The sequence below is a fragment of the Apteryx mantelli genome, chromosome 9 (genome assembly GCF_036417845.1).
Source record: "Apteryx mantelli isolate bAptMan1 chromosome 9, bAptMan1.hap1, whole genome shotgun sequence".
NCBI classification, from domain to species: domain Eukaryota; kingdom Metazoa; phylum Chordata; class Aves; order Apterygiformes; family Apterygidae; genus Apteryx; species Apteryx mantelli.
This window is the reverse complement of record NC_089986.1, coordinates 30,842,192-30,854,590: the sequence shown is the minus strand read 5'-3', so window position 1 is coordinate 30,854,590 and position 12,399 is coordinate 30,842,192. Positions and strand designations below refer to the sequence as shown.

The 12,399-nt window shown below is 45.5% G+C and overlaps 1 protein-coding gene across 5 annotated transcripts in view; it reads right to left on the bottom strand.

Moving 5' to 3' along the window:
* Positions 1-12,164, bottom strand: part of FARP2 (FERM, ARH/RhoGEF and pleckstrin domain protein 2) — a 102,275-nt gene extending 90,111 nt beyond the window's left edge. For 3 of the 5 annotated variants that reach the window (XR_010885064.1, XM_067302091.1, XM_067302095.1), the window contains exon 1: positions 1,414-1,436. The gene's annotated coding sequence lies outside the window, so the exon portion shown is untranslated. Of the gene's footprint in view, positions 1-1,413; positions 1,437-5,388; positions 5,465-12,124 lie in introns of those variants that run through there. The other 2 variants (XM_067302093.1, XM_067302092.1) reach the window with 2 other exon arrangements.
* Between the last annotated feature and the right edge of the window lie 235 nt (positions 12,165-12,399).

The window sequence follows — 12,399 nt, the reverse complement described above, 5'->3', positions numbered from 1 at the left end:
AAGAAGTCCGACCACACCTTGAGATAACAGGATCAACTAACTTTCTTCATCCCTTAAAATGATGACTCACGTAAAGTTGTAACTATTCCAACCAACGCTGGCAGTTCAGAGCCCTCATAATGTAGATTTCTGGAGCAGATAACAGTTGTAATCTTATTAGCAAACCTGCACTGTACCCAGATTAAGTCACTCCGCAAAAATCTCAATTACAGAAAAGAACCGTAGTTCCAAGTAGGCCAACCCCTACACAATGCTCCTTACTTTCACGGGCTGGTGGCAGTTGTTGCAAGTAGAGCAAATGTTTAATTTGACACGGGGGGGAGAGGGGGGAGATCAAAGTTGCTGTTTGTACTCTAGCCCAGTTCTACAGGGCCAAACATTTGATGCCATGTGCTGTGTGTGGAAAGGGCCACGGAAAGGGGGAACAAGGCTCTCGGCACTTTCCAGTCCTCGGGCTGCTAGCGTGTCTGAGAGAATAATACACCACCTCTCACCTGCTCAAAATCACTCTAGAAACAGCAGCTTCAAAGGGCAGCTGTAGCAATTAGGGACTCTTTTAGCATGCCAACACTCCAGTTTTTCATAACCACTCCTGTTATACCAGAAATTGCAACGGCTGGGTACACAGAAAGAACACCGTAGAGTCAGGGGTGGCCAAATGACGGCTCAACAAACAGCAAATGAGTTGCAGGTGTTTCAAATGCCATGTGCTCTGAAACCCCGTATGCTCCTGCTTCTCGGTGTGCTTCTGCCTAGCTCCCTCACGCCGTGGGAGCAGTCGCAATCTTTCCACAGACTGCAGCAGAGTCCATTTGAAGAGGAGGCACACATGCTGAGGCTGCAATGCATCCAACACAGTTGCTCCCCTCCGCTCACCCTTGGTAGTAAGTAACTGGCCACAATCCGCCAGGCTCTCAGTACAGCGCTCACGCCAAAACCGATAGGTTCCTCCATGCTTTTGGTTGCGTTTCCCAAATTCCACGCTATGTCTGAACAATCAAAGGTATGTGGAAACTCATGTTTGGACAGCTGGACACGACCGCCACATTACAAAAATCAATGAAGTGTTAGGTATTTGTTTTGTAATAAAGTGCTTTGTCTAAAAAGGAGAAGGCGAATCATGAAGACATTCCTTTCTCCTCCTATGCTGAGCTTGCTCTGTGCAGTTAAATGGAGCTAACCTTAAAAGTCATTTAAAATTAGTGGGGGTTTTTTTAGGTTTTAATCCTTGTGCATGTAAAGAGAACATGAAACAAGACTGGTCAAACATTGTCTTCCTGACCTGCAGGCCAGTGGATTTCAGCCTTTTTTTTACTCTTCCTTCTTTCCTTTTTTTGGACTTGCAGACCCCTATAGGGATGAATTTCTCAGCAGGACCGTAGATAGATGCCTTTGTAGCATAATCACACCTACCAAAAAGCTTGCTTTGATTCGTGGTCTCTCTCAGAACTCATGCGACTCCTCACAGGCCTGCCTGAGTAGCACAGTTCAAAAATCACTACAGTAAGATAACGTCAAACTTTCTACCGGTCACACACGTGACAGGAAAGCAGTAGAAGGACATTCTCAACCTAAGTAGTACGCATACACTGCCTACTAGCTGACCGCCTGGTTTTACTAATGACAAATTAGCAGAAAGTTTTTCCTCACACTTTGTTTTGTTCACATCATTTCAGTGTACTTCCCTGTTCATGTGGCCACTTGCACACAGCAGGAAAGCTAAACTTCTACAAGGTAAATTTTAAAACCACCACAGCAAAGATCAGCAGACACACTTGCACAGGTAGCATCTCTAACTACTAAGCCGTAAAGAAGCCTGAGCTCAGTTTCATGACATCGCTTTGAGACTGCGTCACTTACAAGTATACTAAGTTTTTGCTACTGCTATTCAGAAACTTCAAGCAACTGAAGTTGCAACAGAACTGCACTTAAAATTAGCACTCCATAAACACGTTCATCCTGGTCTGAATAAAAGCTATTAGAAGGAAGAGACACTTCAAATATTCAAAATGAAAGAGACTTGAACATTGACAGCTATGGAAATGAGGGAAAAAAAACAAAACAAAAAACAACAACAACAAAAAAAGCTTCAAACAGACAGGAGAAGGTGAGTTAACAGTGACTTCTGCAGCTTCCACTTCAGCTGAAGCCAGTTGCTCCTGGAAGGCATACAAGACAGACAATTCAACTCCAAACTAAACTAGAAGTTCCTGGGTATTTTTACTCACTGCAGTGACAAGCCAGAAGAAACGAAAGTCATGTCAAATGGAAACTGCAGATGGCAAAGTCCTTCCTCACAGGTGTTAACAGGAAAAGTGAATTCAACAGGGCACGGCCTCACATCTTGCTAATGACACACTCCTAAAAATATTTACTCCTAGACTAGTGCCCAGCCAGTATATATTCAGGAGATTTTGAAGGTCTAAAAAGCGTCTAGGCAGAAAATACAAGATGTAGAAGCCAGCCACACTTGTCCAGAAAAGAATTTCCTTATTTCTAGCAAAACATTTGCGAGCATCTCTCCATTTCAAATGTAGTTCCTTCCTAGTACATTGTACTAACACTTTTACAATTATTAAAAATCCCAAACAGCCTGGCCTACTACAGCAGCCCCTAAAACTAAGAGTGTGGGACAGTACTAACCAATCCAAAGCTTGAGTCAAACTGCAAGCGCTGGGAAGAAAGAGACGCTCTACTTGCAGAGCGGAGAAAGTGTCCAATGGCGAGCAAAAGAGAGCCTCCCACTCCAGGCAAGCCAGAACAAGGTCTCATTTACATTTTCACCAAAGTGCAACGTTAACCCCAATATTAACAGTCATAAGAAAAGATCTTCCTTACATTCACCCATCTTAAACTTATTTGCATTGGGTGCCTATCCTGATATTTTCCTTTAAACAGAAGGACCATCACCCTCAGCCACAAGTAATTCTGAAGGAGCAGCCAGTAACAAAGCTTAAGAACTTCAGGTAGCTGTGTACTTTTTGTCTTTCTGAAATAGCTTCAAAGATGCAGTGAATTTTGTCTTTTCCTTTGATGGAATAAACTCACGTTTCAGAAGCTAGACAGTGCCTTCAGCTAGCAGTAAATCTGAAAAGACAGCTTATACCTGAGGATACGCCTATGGAAGATACCAAGGTTTTCAAGAGAACTCATTCGAGTGCAGTATCTTCTGGTCAGTGACTAAGAGACGGCCACTAAGATGCTTCATCTTTAGCCTATAAAGAGCTTACAGAGACCGCTAGTCTGAAGTAAACCAAATTTCCCAGATGCCAAGTACGAAAAGGGTAATCCACACCTCCCTCATATAAGGGATTCCAGAAGACCTACTGATTGTGAGATACCCTAAGGAGCAGTGAGGAAGTACTCTCAGCAGGAGACAAGACAGCTTTCTTGGATAGCTCTCAAAACAGGTCCCTAAAAACCACTGCCTTCAGCTCACCAGAAGCAAGCTTTAATCTTTTACTATTTTTGCTAGACAATAACCACACATAAAGATTACTATACATTATGTCCAAGCAGAACTGCCAAGTCAACACCAACTGATGCTTCAGGCATCCAACAAGTACAAAAAAAGGAGAGGAAGAATACGAGTCCTCAGTCACATCAGGACAAAAGACGCTCTTGTGGGTGCACATGGCTATCCTTATAAACCCAAACTCTTCACGTTCACTGCAAATACTATCCCTCATTATACCAGGAAAAGGGTCTCGTTGCTCTGCCCTGTAATTGTGTACTTCTGTGGTCGGAAGCATAATACACTGGGACACCTCAAGCTCTAAAGCATCCCCAAAAAGACATGGAGGGATATACACAGGGAAGGCAGAGAAGGACCACTGCTGGTCCCTGAGAAATCAAAGGAATGAATGCTCAGAGCTCCTGAACAGAATCAAAATACAGATGAGCAAAGATACACCATTCACCTCCTTCAGAGCAACTAAAGACCCTAAGAGTATTCCCTAAACAAGAGACTTCAAAACCAGACCATTTCAAGAACCTGCTCAGCTGGGACAACACTACGTATCAAAATTGAAGTTTTAAATCATAGGTATGAGGAATAAAGAATCAAGTAAGCTTCCTAATTTCTTCCCCTTCACCTCGGAGCACTCCGTCTGTTCTAGTGGCTCTCACTCCAGCTTCTGTTTACAAAGCTCCTTTAACTGATTAGAGGAAATTATTAGAGCGATACAGTACTACTCCCTCACGGCCAAGTCCTACCACCAGCTCGTAAACCCTGCCACCAGATTACTACCTACAGGCTCAACAACTCTTCTGTATGGATTTGTCTCTTGAGTATCTTCTTTGCTTCTATTTGCACTGAAAACACTTAACGAGACAGAAGAAAAAGGTATTCACTCTCTGCGAAAGAACGACAACTGCAATGGCAGAGAGACTCACATAATCCTTTCATGTCTCACCTGCAGCAGCATTTTAAGGGAAGCGGGAAACAACATGTACAAAAACGCATGCAATAAAACATAAAGGCTTTTCACTACTGCACACCATAAAAATCCGCCTTTGTCCCATTTTCCCCCCAAACCTCCCTCATTCTCTAACCTGAATTCCACCACAACTAAGCATCTGAAGCAAGAAAAGGAATTAGCCAAAAAGCGATTATGAGCGTCCTTCTCAACAGTCCGAGGTAAAAATAAAAGCCACAACAAATGAAGTTAGAGGCACAACACAGCAAGCGAAGCCTTTTGGGCAGCCTGTGGCACAGACACTCGACAACAGCCTCACGGAAAGCAGCACGACGAGCGTCCTGGAAAACCCTGAAAAGGTCAATCTCAGCGACACGCGGCACAAACACCGGGTTAGGTGGGCAGCAGGTAGCAGGCACGCAAACATCTCTAGTCTGAACGTAAAGTTACAAAGCTACTGACTGGGGCGCGCTGCCAGCAACGCAAACAGAAAAACACGTCCTACCCAAAGCAGAAAGCTTTAAGGGCTGCCGATCCCAAGGAAGCAAACGAAGGCGGCAAACCACTTTCGCCTTTCCGAGAATCCGGCCCGGCCACCGCGCTGCCGAGCCGCCTTCGCTAGCCAAGCGTCCACGGGGAAAACTCCCCGGGAGCGCCGCAAAGTTGCAGAAGCCGCGGCGGGCCGCGCAAGCCGAGCCGAGCCGAGGGGGAGGGGAGGGGAGGGGAGGGAGCCGCGCTCCGGCCCCGCGGCGGCAGACGCAGCGGGATCGCTCAGCCGCCGAGCCCGGCCCCGCCGCCGCCGCCGCCCCGCTCCCCCGCAGCCCGGCCCAGCGCAGCCCGGGCGGCCTCCCGCCCGCAGGCGCCGCGTGTCCCGTCACCGCGGCTCGCAGCCCGGCGCTGAGGGGAGGGGAGGGGAGGGGAGGGGAGCGCCGCGCCGCGCCGCGCCGCGCCTCGCCTCGCCTCATCTCACCTCCAACGGCCGGGCCGGGCCGGGCGCGAGCCGGGCGCCGTCCCCCGCGCGCGCCTCAGGCGGCCATGGCGCGCCCCATCCCCGCACAGCCCGCGCGCACTGGCCCAGCGCCGGCCCCGCGCGAGCGCCGCCCACCCCGCCAGCCGCGGGCCCCCATTGGGCGGCCGGCGCCGGGAGGCGGGGCTACGCCCGAGGCGCTCTGCCCCCTCCCCCCTCCCCCTTTCTCCCCGGCCCGGCCGGGCTGCGGGGTCGCGGGTTCTAGGCCCGGCCCCGGCCGCCGCGGGGCTGCGAGGCCGCGGCCAGGCTCAGCCCCGTCGTGGAGGGCAGCTGAACTGCGGGAGCTATCGAAGAGCCCCGTCCCCCTTCGTTAACAGGCAGAGCACTGCCAGGGCGGATGTCTGCACAGCCACCAGCCTTAAAAAATAGGGCCAGGAGCACCTGGGGCCAGGCAGCTGAGATAAAAGCAACAGCTAGAGAGTTCGGTCTTGCTTATTCCCAGCCTTTGCACTCACCAGAAAACAACCAACCAAACAAAAAGCCTCTGTTTCTATAAGCGCAAAAACAAAACAAAAGGGACGCTGCTGAATTGAACCCTTCAGCGAATGCAGGCGTCGTGCCTGGACACCCCGTGCCCACTCGAGGCTCTGGAATGCCTCTCGCGGCGGACGCCGGGCCCATCCGCACCGGGAAAAGTCACCGCCAAGCTCGGAGCGGGCGTTTTGCGCCATGCCATTAATAAAGGTCAAACCAAAAATACGCCTTTGGCTTTCTGCTCCACCCCGAGTGCCCCAGTGAACGTCACGACAGAAGCAGGAGCTGGTCCGCAGCGTTCCCGGGAGGATTCAAGGCCCTACAAAACGACCATCCAAAGAGATGGAGGCCTAATACGGTTAAAAATCAAGCGATTCCTGCTTTCAAGCTTTTTAACACTCCTATTGCACCATTCAGGGCTGCAATATCCTTCGCTTCCCCACAACGCTGTTTAATTAGTTCCCCTAAGCTTTTAGGATCCTGCAAAAACAAGGAGTATTTTTTCCAGCATGAGGAGGGCGCATGGAGGTGGAAGCTTTAAAAGAGTATTTACGCCACAGCCCTATCTGCCAGAGCTGAAGGGCACTTTGCTCATCAGGAAGTGCCCCCCCCCCAAAAAAAAAAGAAAAACAGATAAAAATCACACACACACACACACACACGAGAGCAGAAAAGACAGGTCCTCTGTTCAGGAATGCAAAAATACTGACAAATCCTATTTGCACGGATGAACACTGAGCCAGGGAGGATATTATAGCAAGATTATATAACAAATCAAGCACCATTTGCTTTGAATAATGAACATGCCAGGTCTTCACGTAGGAAACTTTCTTCTTGGTGTGCATACAAACCTTAAATAAATAGGGATAGGAACAGCCACGGCCCTAGAGAACGGAAGGGAGAGAAGGCGAGGCTGCTGCACCCGCGCACTGAGACCCAGCCTATCTGGCTGAGGGGGCTGAAGACCACTAGAAACTCCTCCTCCTCCTCCTCTGGCTGAACCTGTAAGCCTGTCCCTGAATAATACAGACAAGAACCAAATACTGTAGGAAATTCAATGCAGGATGAATCTTTGAAGCCAGGCATGTCCCATCCGAACAGATTTTTGCACCCCCTGGATGCTCAGTACTCCAAAAGCAGATTCTGGGGCTGACTGATAACAGGGCAGTCGGGAAAACATCTCTTCTGAAAAAGATTTTACAAATCTTTTCTAGCTGGCAGACCCCATCTCGGCCGATTCTACTGTTCAAGAAGAAGAGCGATAGAAATGAGAGATATACTTGGACTTTTCTGGGAAAGGGAAGGATGGAAGGCCAATGGCACAGGACATGCTAAGAATCACCTTGTATCTGAGAATTTCACCTTTTCACAACACTTTGAAAAGCAAAATATTAACATGGTGTATGGCTTGTGTTTTAACAAAGTACCTAAACCATGCAGAAGAGCCCTTTCGACCTGGAGCAGCTTCAGGACTCTCACCCGTCTGGTTAAGGAAAAAAAAAAAAAACAAAACACAATCACAAGTGTAATGAGTAATTCCTGACTAGCAACATTCTCACCTCTTAAAATAAAAATTAAAAAAAAAAAAAAAACAAGGTTTTTAAAAACGTGTCGCATTGTTGATTCTCCCTAAAAACTGAAATGGAACTGAAGAATCTCATTCATGCAAAAAGCAAAAGTTACAAAGGTTGTAAAAATACACATAGCATTTTAGATAACTGCATTCATAACAGCACTTGTGATTCCGATAAATTCAGGTGCTTTCATAAGTGAAATGGATTTTTCAGTATCCTGTTTTGCCTGCCATTTGCATTGCACTTCCACACAGCAATGAAAACGGAGTAGTCAATTTTATTCTCAGCTTAAGTGCTAATACACTTCCACATCCTTTAAACTGCAGACACTTCAGAGTAATCTTTATTTCAAGATTAACATTTAAAAAGAGCACAGAAATTTTCTTGTGCAAAAAAGTAGCTCTTGCTAAGTTGGAGAACAAATCTGACGTGATCACATTAAAAGGAAGGTACCACAACAATTAAAGAGAGGAAGCAATAATTATAGATAGGGTAAAGTCTTTACAAGTGTCGACACCCTGCTGTTTATGCTTCACTATATATTGCTTGCTTTTATTGCTCACACAAAACACATGTGATTTACTGAGCTGAAACAATCCAGTAATGAAAAGGCACTAAAGGTTCTGTGTGTTTAAGTGTCCACGTACCCAGTACATCTGTTTCTAAAAGCAGCTCATTCTACTCACCGGAGTCACAAAATTTAGACTTTTCACCATAGCATGAGGAGTTTAGCTGGATGCATAAGCATTTCTTTGAGAATAACTTACTTGCCATCAGCCTGAACCTTAAGAACTCTCCTTTTCATACTTTCATTCCCAGTTCTTCAGGGCCCAGACAACATATCCACACTGATGGTACGTGGCAGTTATTGCTGCCTAGATGCTAAAACCTTTCTACACCGCTTCCTCTTAGAGAAGTCACAAAACCCTTCCACACCTCTGCTTGCGTGCTTAAGACCACGCTATTAATGGACATGGCACTATCTGCCATTTCAGTTCCTTCTTTTGAGAGCAGAGAAAAGAAAAGCATGAAGAGATCGTTTCAAAGAACCATTTACACCTACCCATTTACAGGATAGAAGACAAAAAAGACAAATACGCACATCCTCTGGCCTTTGCACTCACTGAATCATTTAGCAAGCAGTAGCCCATGAGGGGATGGTGCGATTCCTAATCCCAACTAAATAGGCTATGAATAGGAAGTGCCTTATCAAGCTGAACCTCTAAGCTGTAGACTAGGTCTTTTACAAAAGACGAAGAAGTCTTCTCCCATGTAGGGCTTGGCAACTGGAACACACAAAACATGCTAGAGACACGGCTCTTGGTGAATGAGTTTGAAACCTAAAAGGAGGCCAAATGGATGCTAACATTAATCCGTCATGTATTATCTAACCCACTACAGACCAAATCAACATGTTCTTCACACCTGTCTGCATAGAAAATAGAAATGCAAAGAGCTGTGAATTTCCACAACCCCCATGAAGACAAGATTTTTGAGTATCCAGGCAGTAGGTTTGAATTCCTTACAGGAGGAGGAAGTTTGGGGAACAGAGCTAGAAGAGGAACAATTTCATTACATATGAAAGTCGTCTGTTGCCATTGGAAGGATGCAGTGTCAGGACAAAGTACCGTTTTATCCTTGTGCTACAAGAAGTGACAATGAGTGTGCAACTCATTCAGCCATGATATTAAAGATAATCTGCATAATATTCTCTTGATGGCCTGACGGGGACAATTAAAATTATCCTTTTACTACACTATGATTTAAAACTCTCTCTTTAATCACCCTCTTGATGAAAATCAGAAGTTCTGCAAAGCAGACTTCTTGTCTAGCCCAGAAAAATGGCACCTGGAAGCCTCTTCCTTTTCAAATTCTTCCTCACGCCAAAAAGAAACTCTGAAGATTGAAAACGATCCTGTTGCTAATTTCTTTAGCCGTTATTCTTATAGATGTGGATCTGCTCAGTGGAGATGTCATCCAAGCCCGTACCTCCATTATGGGGAAGGGGCGACAAAGAACACCATAACCATTGCAAGCCTTTTGAAATTGATACCCAACTTGCATATTGCCAAGGTTGCTTCTAAGACTTCGTAAGTAACAGCTGCATTGGGAAATTTTCATTTCCTAACTACCCGCTCATGGGAGTTGGCGAGCAGAGAGGGGATGGGTGTTTTCTCATATGTAGCTTAGGCCACCTTCAGCCTTTACTGCTATTTGCATTTACAGGGAAATCCAAGCCAAAAATTTGCTAGTAGAGACAAGGCCCTACCCAAGAGGAGCTTCACCGAGACGGTAGGACTAGAAGAGAGTGCTGCTGTAACGTGAGGGATGTACGGTTATTTTCCAAACGCACTATTGAGTAGTCTAGCTCTGCCAGAATCTTAAGGAGATTTGGAAAACAAACGGGCCTTTTCCCTAGTTAGGGTAAAACCAAAACAAGCAGTGCATTCTCCTAAAGCTTGCTTTAAACATTCTGAAGTGCCAGGTAAGAGGGTAATACCACAAGATGAGTCACTTCTTGCTCTCTTATTCCTAAAGTCGGTCTGGTTATCTTCTGTTATCACTTAAGTTCATTTCCAGAGAAACCTTGCTAGCCAGCGTTAATGATGCAAAGTTCTGTACAGGATCTGATTTCATTATCTTGCCAATATAACTAAATATGAATCTGTGATTTAATGACAGGGCCCTGTACTTGTGGCGAAGGGAAAAGTCTAATTAGCATGATCATACTTTTCTCAATATGACAAAAGTTATTTTTCCTAAAACTCTCCAACCACAACTACTAGTTAACAAATTGCTGAAAAAAAGTATATATGAGCAGCAGAAGCAGAAGTATAAATGCCAGCACATATTTTCCATTTATGTATTTCAGTAGAAGCCTCATATCATGTAAGAGGCAAGTAATTCCCAAAACTTCCATTATGCCTCCCCTTTCCTCTATAGCATGAAGTAGATACAACTCAGAATGAAAACAACTACAATAATTCAGGCCAGTGCTTCATACCTCATATGCCATGTTTCCGCATTTTAACTAGGCTGCACATCACCAGTTCACATCTCCAGCATGTTACACAGCAACCGTGGAATGACAAGGAGTCGGCATGTCCAGGGTAATGATGTGAAGACGAATTGGTACGGCTTTCCTTGCAGGTAGGCCAGTTGAAGCACCGGGATCCCTGGTGGGTTCTCAGAGCCCTGACACCACAGCTCACTGCTATTGTCCTGGTTTGGTTAAAGCTAGTGCAGCTATTTTGCCTTGTACTAAAATCTCCCATCAGTGCTTGGAGATACTCAACAGTTTGCTGTACACAGTACCCATGGTTACCTGCCTAAGCTTAGTGTCAAGACTAACTGCAAGGGCTGATAGCTTTCTTCACAGGGCGATCATTCTTCTTTCCCATAACCTTCTAGGGCCTGGTGTAGAGCACCTCAGAAGCCCACCACGGGAAACATTCTCATTTCCCCAAATGAGTTCTGCAACCCATGTTGCATGTCATAAAAGTTAGTGATTTCCCTGGTCATACTCCTGATCCGAAAGAAGAGTTTCTAGAAGAGCTCACTCAGGTACTGCGCGGTTTGGTAACTGCAGAACCAGAGGCACGAGACTAGGTCCTTTGTCTCACAGGTCCGGTCTCTGGACTGGCTTCCCCATGGACAGAGCTATCTCAGTAGAGAACAGCCTACGTGGCTTGTTGAATCATTCCTCAGCCTGCCTCATCGGTGACAAATTCTCTACCTAACCAGCTAAGAGTTGCATCAGACCACATCTCGAGCAGGAAAACCAAGCCAGTTTCAACTGGAACTACCACAGTCAGGTTTTTTTCTTAGTCATAACCCACTTGTGCCCCAAATGGTAGAAAAACATGAGAGAGGAGACTGAAATCATACAATTTCATCTACAGACTGAAATATGCAAAAGGCAAAAAAAAAAACCCTCAAGACAAATGGGAACTGCCCGACAACCAGAGATTTGATCCACACGATCAGCACAAGGAATAAACCTTAAAGACAGACACACTTTCTGGAATCACACTCTTTTACTCCAGGTTCACTTAATGTTAATACTTACCTGGAGATACGGAGAAATCATGTTCTTTAACAGTATTGAATGAAGCTACTTGGAAAACTGGCAGAATGCACCCTCATGCTACTGGCAGACATATAGTGTCAGAGATGCTCATTATTAGCAGTATCTTGCTAAACAAACTAGAGAAACTAATTTCCATGATACAGAAATTTTTAGACTCTGTATTTTTTTCCCCACCTCCGATCTTAAATACTTTTTTTTTTCCTCCACTAGCCTTAGACTATGGATCTAGAATTACACCGTCAATATCATCCAATTCTTTAAAATAGACAAAGAAACCTACATACAGGAAAAAAAATCTGCTAGTCTGCTTACAGAAAAATTACTGGATGCAATCTTTCTTTTTTTTTAAAAAAAATCACCTACTCTGACTTTCATAACCATATCCGTTTTATAAGTTAGCTCTCATGGTGAAAGGGGCAATTAAAAGAAACAAATTAAGCACAACATGTGTTCATACCTGTGCACGCACACACACGCAGGCACTTGCTTTGCAACACCTTTCCGACTGATAAGTTTGCCTGCCTAAACAAGTTCTTCTTACCCAGAAGGTTCAGTCTATAGCCAGCAGCAGTCCTGAATCAACAGTACGAAAATCAAAGGCATACGCACACAGGCTGCAAAGGCAAAGATGGCTCTTGAGCCACATACCAACTTGGACAAAAGTCCAGGCAAAACCTGCAAACTGTGCCACGTGTTTTCTTCATTTCTAGGTACGGAGAAAATAAGAGACATTAAAGTCAACTGTACATTGCCCCCTCGTGGTAAATCTATCCTATAGCAGAAGAATGTAAATCATCCCAGAATTCCCCTAAATTT